The following is an 8184-nucleotide window of genomic DNA, read 5'->3' as shown; positions in this document are numbered from 1 at the left end:
CTTTTAAACCCCCATTCTGTTTTTCATCTGCCAATTCTCTTTATCTTCTCTTATAGTATACAAAGAATTGCTTTCTGCTTCTCCAGGGATCTTACCAATACAAGCAATGGAGATTTAAAGACATAGGGTTGTGAATCTTTAAACTGTGATGTTACCAATGGAAATCAAGATTTCTCTTCTTGATATTAAGCAACACATTGACTTAAAGGAAAGTCCTTCCATATTTTCTTTTTTCTTAGCCTTGCAGTGTGACAGAACTTGAGATACTGCATTTTATAGTCCTTCAGTGTAATGCTGGGACAGCAGCCAAGAAATGATGGCTTGCAGTAACAGTGAAGAGACTTGACAGTCTGCATTTTCAGACTCTCGGAAAGAGTGACTGGTCATGATGTGTCACCAGTTTGATGCTTTTGTTCTAGCAAATGCTTGCTCATTATGTCCAGAAGGCATTCATCTAAGTTCGATTTTTTTGAAGTCCGAAGGAGCTATGACAAACAATTTAATTATTTGTCTATTTATGCCAAAAGAACACTTGATAATGGAAGATTACTTGTAAGCATCTATCCAAGATTATAAACAACTTGGAAACCACTGGACTGAGGTGGGTGTGGTGCTGCATAGCTTGTGATCTTCACACTGGGGAAGTCGAACCAAAAGGATTGGTAGCTACAGTTGAAACTGGGCAATAACTCATGCATATTCTATAAATTCATAAAAGCAAAGCAAAGCAAAGCAAAGGAAAGCAAAGGAAAGCAAAGGAAAGCAAAGCAAAGCAAAGGAAAGGAAAGGAAAGGAAAGGAAAGGAAAGGAAAGGAAAGGAAAGGAAAGGAAAGGAAAGGAAAGGAAAGGAAAGAGCCATCCTGAGTGATACATGTCTGTAATCCTAGTGCTTGGGAGACATACACAGTGTGAAGCCATTTTGTGCAACACAAGGAGACCCTTTTTCAAAACAACAACAAAAATAACAAAAGTCCCCACTGGATTATGTCTTAAAGCTATTAATATTTCTTCTAATAAAACCTGGCAGCTATGAATAAAACATATCAGAAAACAATAAGGAATCAATTTCAGCACCTGTAACATGCTGGCAATAAGGAAGGAGAGGTAGAGGTTGGTGGAGAGCAGAGGACTGGGGATTGTGGGTTTACAAGAGGCTCTGCTTATGTATGCGACTCTACAATGAGCAAACAGGACCAAAAGAAATGGGTGAAACAAGAAGGGCTGGGGATGCAGCTCAGTAATAGTGCGTTCACTCATGTTGCACATGGTCCTCATTCTATTCCTAGAAATATGAAACCAAAGAATAAGTGTCCTAGTGACCAAGCTTCTACAAGCACCCAACAATGAAGCAAAGCATGTTATTTATAAGTAATTTGGCTACAACATCTTTGCAGCTCAATATGAGGTCAATGTTTGGTATAGATCAAGTAAAATTTACATAGATAACATAATTACAGTAAAAATGTAAACTAAGATGTCTAGCTGAGATTGTTTTTTGTCTCCTTAACATGTGCTAGAGTCATTGTTGTAGATGTATGTGTGTGTGTGACTTTTTAACTTCTTTTATAAAATGTATCTCAGGTCCTTCTTTTGTATTTATATATGCATGCACACACATATTTATAACACATGTGCACATATACATACATATCTTTCAGCTTTTAGATCAGTTCATATGTGGGAGAAAAGTTATGAAGAAACATGAAGTTACAATTATAAGGACTCTGGCACCAAAGTGAGCTTAATATACCAACTACTTGTTGAGGAAATGTCATGCAACATTGGTTTACAGACCCAATATATGTCAATGCTGGAATCATCTAGTCTCTCTTATTTTAAGGGCATCTGCAAATAAATACATCACTTCATTTTCATGAACTCAGAATCACCTGCGTGACGATTTTAAAGTTTTCCTTAAAATCAGTGATACATTAGAGGCTAATGCTTTCATTTCCATAAAGATTAATATTATAGGGATTTCTGGCCTAAACTGGGTATACTTTAAAACACTACTTTCTTATGTCATTAAGCATCTGTACAGGAGAGTTTTCTTTTTTACTTTATTTTTTATTTTTTATTAGGTATTTTCTTCATTTACATTTCCAATGCTATCCCAAAAGTCCTCGCATACACTCCCCCCCAACTCCCCTCCTCTCCCGCCACTCCCACTTCTTGCCCTGGCATTCCCCAGTACTGGGGCATATAAAGTTTGCAAGACCAATGGGCCTCTTTCCAATGATGGCCAACTAGGCCATCTTCTGAAACATATGCAGCTAGAAACACGCATCTGGGGGGGGGGGTACTGGTTAGTTCATATTGTTGTTCCACTTATAGGGTTGCAGATCCCCCAGCTCGCTGGGTAATTCCTCCAGCTCCTCCATTGGGGGCCCTGTGATCCATCCAATAGCTGACTGTGAGCATCCACTTCTGTGCTTGCTAGGCCCCGGCATAGTCTCACAAGAGACAGCTATATGTGGGTCCTTTCAGCAAAATCTTGCTAGTGTATGCAATGGTGTCAGTGTTTGGAGGCTGATTATGGGATGGATCCCCGAGTATGGCAGTCTCTAGATGGTCCATTCTTTTGTCTCAACTCCAAACTTTGTCTCTGTAACTCCTTCCATGGGTGTTTTGTTCCCAATTCTAAGAAGAAGCAAAGTGTCCACATTTTGATCTTCGTTCTTGAATTTCATGTGTTTTGCAGATTGTATCTTCTATCTTGGGTATTCTAAGTTTCTGGGCTAATATCCACTTATCAATGAGTACATATCATGTGAGTTCTTTTGTGATTGGGTTACCTCACTCAGGATGATGCCCTCCAGGTCCATCCATTTGCCTAGGAATTTCATAAATTCATTCTTTTTAATAGCTGAGTAGTACTCCATTATGTAAATGTACCACACTTTCTGTATCCATTCCTCTGTTGAGGGGAATCTGGGTTCTTTCCAGCTTCTGGCTATTATAAATAAGGCTGCTATGAACATAGTGGAGCATGTGGCCTTCTTACCATTTGGAACATCTTCTGGATATATGCCCAGGAGAGGTATTGTGGGATCCTCCGGTAGTACTATGTGCAATATTCTGAGCAACCCCCAGACTGATTTCCAGAGTGGTTGTCCAAGCTTGCAATCTTACAAAAAATGGAGGAATCTTCCACTTTCTCCACATCCTCCCCAGCATCTGCTATCACCTGAGTTTTTGAACTTAGCCATTCTGACTGGTGTGAGGTGGAATCTCAGGGTTGCTTTGATTTGCATTACCCTGATGATTAAGGATGCTGAACAATTTTTCAGGTGCTTCTGAGCTGTTTGGTATTCCTCAGGAGAAAATCCTTTGTTTAGCTCTGAGCCCCATTTTTTAATGGGATTATTTGATTTTCTGGGTCCAGCTTCTTGAGATCTTTGTATATATTGGATATTAGTCCCCTATCTGATTTAGGATAGATAAAGATCCTTTCCCAATCTGTTGGTGGCCTTTTTGTCTTATTGACGGTGTCTTTTGCCTTACAGAAGCTTCACAATTTTATGAGGTCCCATTTGTAGATTCTCGATCTTACAGCACAAGCCATTGCTGTTTTATTCAAGAATTTTTCCCCTGTGCCCATATCTTTGAGGCTTTTCCCCACTTTCTCCTCTATAAGTTTCATTGTCTCTGGTTTTATGTGGAGTTCCTTGATCCACTTAGACTTGATCTTAGTACAAGGATATAGGAATGGATCAATTCGAATTCTTCTACATGATAACTGCCAGTTGGGCCAGCACCGTTTGTTGAAAATGCTGTCTTTTTTTCCACTGGATGGTTTTAGCTTCCTTGTCAAAGATCAAGTGACCATAGGTGTGTGGGTTCATTTCTGGGTCTTCAATTCTATTCCATTGGTCTACTTGTCTGTCGCTATGCCAGTACCATGCAGTTTTTATCAGAATTGCTTTGTAGTACAGCTTTAGGTCGGGCATGGTGATTCCCTCAAAGGTTATTTTATCATTACGAAGAGTTTTTACTATCCTACGTTTTTGTTATTTCAGATGAATTGGCAAATTGCCCTGTCTAATTCGTTGAAGAATTGAGTTGGAATTTTGATGGGGTTTGCATTGAATCTGTAGATTGCTCTTGGCAAGATAGCCATTTTTACTATACTGATCCTGCCAATCCATGAGCATGGGAGATCTTTCCATCTTCTGAGATCTTCTTTAATTTCTTTCTTCAGAGACTTGAAGTTCTTATCATACAGATCTTTCACTTCCTTATTTAGAGTCACACCAAGGTATTTTATATTATTTGTGACTATTGAGAAGGGTGTTGTTTCCCTAATTTCTTTCTCAGCCTGTTTATCCTTTGTGTAGACAAAAACCATTGATTTGTTTGAGTTACTTTTATATCTGGCTACTTCACTGAAGCAGTTTATTAGGTTTAGGAGTTCTCTGGTGGAATTTTTAGGGTCACTTATATATACTATCATATCATCTGCAAAAAGTGATGTTTTGACTTCTTCTTTTCCTATTTGTATCTCCTTGATCTCCTTTTGTTGTCGAACTGCTCTGGCTAGCACTTCAAGTACAATGTTGAATAGATAGGGAGAAAGTGGGCAGCCTTGTCTAGTCCCCGATTTTAGTGGGATTGCTTCCAGCTTCTCACCTTTTACTTTGATGTTGGCTACTGGTTTGCTGTAGATTGCTTTTTATCATGTTAAGATATGGGCCTTGAATTCCTGATCTTCCCAAGGCTTTTATGATGAATGGGTATTGGATTTTGTCAAATGCTTTCTCAGCTTCGAAAGAGATGATCATGTGATTTTTGTCTTTGAGTTTGTTTATACAGTGGATTACATTGATGGATTTCCATATATTAAACCATCCCTGCATCCCTGGGATGAAACCTACTTGGTCAGGATGGATGATTGTTTTGATGTGTTCTTGGATCCGGTTAGCAAGAGTTTTATTGAGTATTTTTGCATCGATATTCATAAGAGAAATTGGTCTGTAGTTCTCTATCTTTGTTGGGTCTTTCTGTGGTTAAGTATCAGAGTAATTGTGGCTTCACAGAATAAATTGGGTAGAGTACCTTCTGCTTCTATTTTGTGGACTAGTTTGTGAAGAACTGGAATTAGATCTTCTTTGCAGGTCTGATAGAACTCTGCACTAAACCCATCTGGTCCTGGGCTTTGTTTGGTTGGGAGACTATTAATGACTGCTTCTATTTCTTTAGGAGATATAGGGCTGTTTAGATCATTAACTTGATCCTGATTTAACTTTGGTACCTGGTATCTGTCTGGATATTTGTGCATTTCATCCCGGTTTTCCAGTTTTGTTGAGTATAGCCTTTTGTAGAAGGCTCTGATGGTGTTTTGGATTTCTTCAGGATCTGTTGTTATGTCTCCCTTTTCATTTCTGATTTTGTTAATTAGGATGCTGACCCTGTGCCCTCTAGTGAGTCTGGCTAAGGGTTTATCTATATTGTTGATTTTCTCAAAGAACCAGCTTCTTGTTTGGTTGATTCTTTGAATAGTTCTTGATTTCACTTGGTTGATTTCACCCCTAAATTTGATTATTTCCTGTAGTCTACTCCTCTTGGGTGAATTTGCTTCCTTTTGTTCTAGAGCTTTTAGGTGTGTTGTCAAGCTGCTAGTGTGTGCTGTCTCTAGTTTTTTTATGGAGGCATTCAAAGCTATGAGTTTTACTCTTAGAAATGCTTTCATTGTGTCACATAAGTTTGGGTATGTTGTGGCTTCATTTTCATTAAACTCTAAAAAGTCTATAATTTCTTTCTTTATTCCTTCCTTGACCAAGGTATCATTGAGAAGAGTGTTGTTCAGTTTCCATGTGAATGTTGGCTTTCTATTATTTATGTTGTTATTGAAGATCAGCCTTAGTCCATGGTGATCTGATAGGATGTATGGGATGATTTCAATATTTTTGTATATGTTGAGGCCTGTTTTGTGACCAATTATATGGTCAGTTTTGGAGAAAGTACCGTGAGGTGCTGAGAAGAAGGTATATCCTTTTGTTTTAGGATAAAATATTCTGTAGATATCTGTTAAATCTATTTGTTTCATAACTTCTGTTAGTTTCACTGTGTCCTGCTTAGTTTCTCTTTTCATGATCTGTCCATTGATGAAAATTGTGTGTTGAAGTCTCCCACTATTATTGTGTGAGGTACAATGTTTGCTTTGTGCTTTACTACAGTTTCTTTAATGAATGTGGCTGCCCTTGCATTTGGAGCATAGATATTCAGAATTGAGAGTTCATCTTGGAAGATTTTACCTTTGATGAGTATGAAGTATCCCTCCTTGTCTTTTTTGATAACTTTGGGTTGGAAGTCAATTTTATTAGATAGTAGTCTCTGGTGATAAGTCTGGTATAATTCTGATAGGCCTGCCTTTATGTTACTTGACTCTTTTCCCTTACTGCTTTTAATATTTTATCTTTATTTAGTGCATTTGTTGTTCTGATTATTATGTGTCGGGAGAAATTTCTTTTCTGGTCCATTCTATTTAGAGTTCTGTAGGCTTTTTGTATGTTCATGGGCATCTCTTTCTTTAGGTTTGGGAAGTTTACTTCTATAATTTTGTTGAAGATATTTGCTGGCCCTTTAAGTTGAATATCTTCATTCTAATCTACTCCTATTATCCATAGGTTTGGTCTTCTCATTGTGTCCTGGATTTCCTGGATGTTTTGAGTTAGGATCTTTTTGCATTTTGCATTTTCTTTGATTGTTGTGCTGAAGTTCTCTATGGAATATTCTGTACCTGAGATTCTCTCTTCTGTCTCTTGTATTCTGTTGCTGATGCTCGCATCTATGTTTCCAGATTTCTTTCTTAGGGTTTCTATCTCCAGCATTGCCTCACTTTGGGTTTTCTTTATTGTGTCTACTTCTCTTTTTAGGTGTAGTATTGTTCATTTCCATTACCTGTTTGGAAATGTTTTCCTGTTTTATTTAAGGACTTGTAACTCTTTAGCAGTGTTCTCCTGTATTTCTTTAAGTGGGTTATTAAAGTCCTTCTTGATGTCCTCTACCATCACCATGAGATATGCTTTTAAATCTGGGTCTAGCTTTTGGGGTGTGTTAGGGTGCCCAGGACTGGGCGAGGTGGAAGTGCTGCGTTCTGATGATGGTGAGTGGTCTTGGTTTCTGTTAGTAAGTTTCCTACATTTGCCTTTCGCCATCTGGTAATCTCTGGAGTTAGTTGTTATAGGTGTCCCTCGTTAGAGATTGTACCTCTTGTGATTCTGTTAGCTTCTATCAGCAGACCTGGGAGACTAGATCTCTCCTCTGAGTTTCAGTGGTCAGAGCACTCTCTGCAGGCAAGCTCTCCTCTTACAGGGAAGGTGCACAGATATCTGGCGTTTGGACCTCCCTCCTGGCAGAAGATGAAGGCTGGAAACAGGACCTATCCCAGAAGCTGTGTTGCTTTGGCCTGTCACAGAAGCTGTTAGATTCTGTAGTCCACACTCTTACCTGCACAGACTAGTCTCAGAGGGATTCGGGACCCAAGATGGCTCCCCCAGGTGCTCTGATAAATCTCTCCTGGGCAGTGTGGACACCTCTCCTCTGGCAGGGAAGGTACCCGGATGTCTGGAGCCCAAAATGGGGTCTGTCTCAGAAACTGTCCTCTAGGGACCTTGGGGATGTCCTCGGACTCTGCGCCCAGGTGACTCCGTGCTGGCTCCTACTGGAAGAGACTTGTGACCCTGGTCAGGCCAGGTTTCCTGTTTTCCTAATGCTGTCTCAGGTCCTGCATTATTGGATTGGAACAAAAGTTGTGTTCTACTCACTGGTAGTTCTAAGATCACATGGAGAGTCCTCTAGGGGACCTTGGGGGTGTCCCCCGACTCCGTGCCCAAGGTGATCTGGTGCTGGTGCCGACCAGAAGGGACTTGTCAAGAGTTTTCTTTAAACTGATGTAAACCCATGTATCTGGACTTTATCAGTCACTTTCTATTTAGCCAAAAGTGGCTGAGAATATTATGCTATTATTCTTTGACTTTTAATGACCCAAATGGTGTTAATACACACAGGGTAGCATAATTTTTGCAGAATATCTTCTAGGTATATGCCAAGGAGAGGTATTGCTGGACCTTCTGGTAGAACTATGTCCAGTTTTCTGAGGAACCACCACACTGATTTCAATAGTGATTGTACCAGCTTGCAATCTCACCAGCAATGGAGGAATATCCCTCTTTTTCTTTTTTT

This window comes from Mus musculus, chromosome 3 (genome assembly GCF_000001635.26).
Source record: "Mus musculus strain C57BL/6J chromosome 3, GRCm38.p6 C57BL/6J".
NCBI classification, from domain to species: Eukaryota; Metazoa; Chordata; class Mammalia; order Rodentia; family Muridae; genus Mus; species Mus musculus.
Note: the sequence above shows the minus strand (reverse complement) of the source record.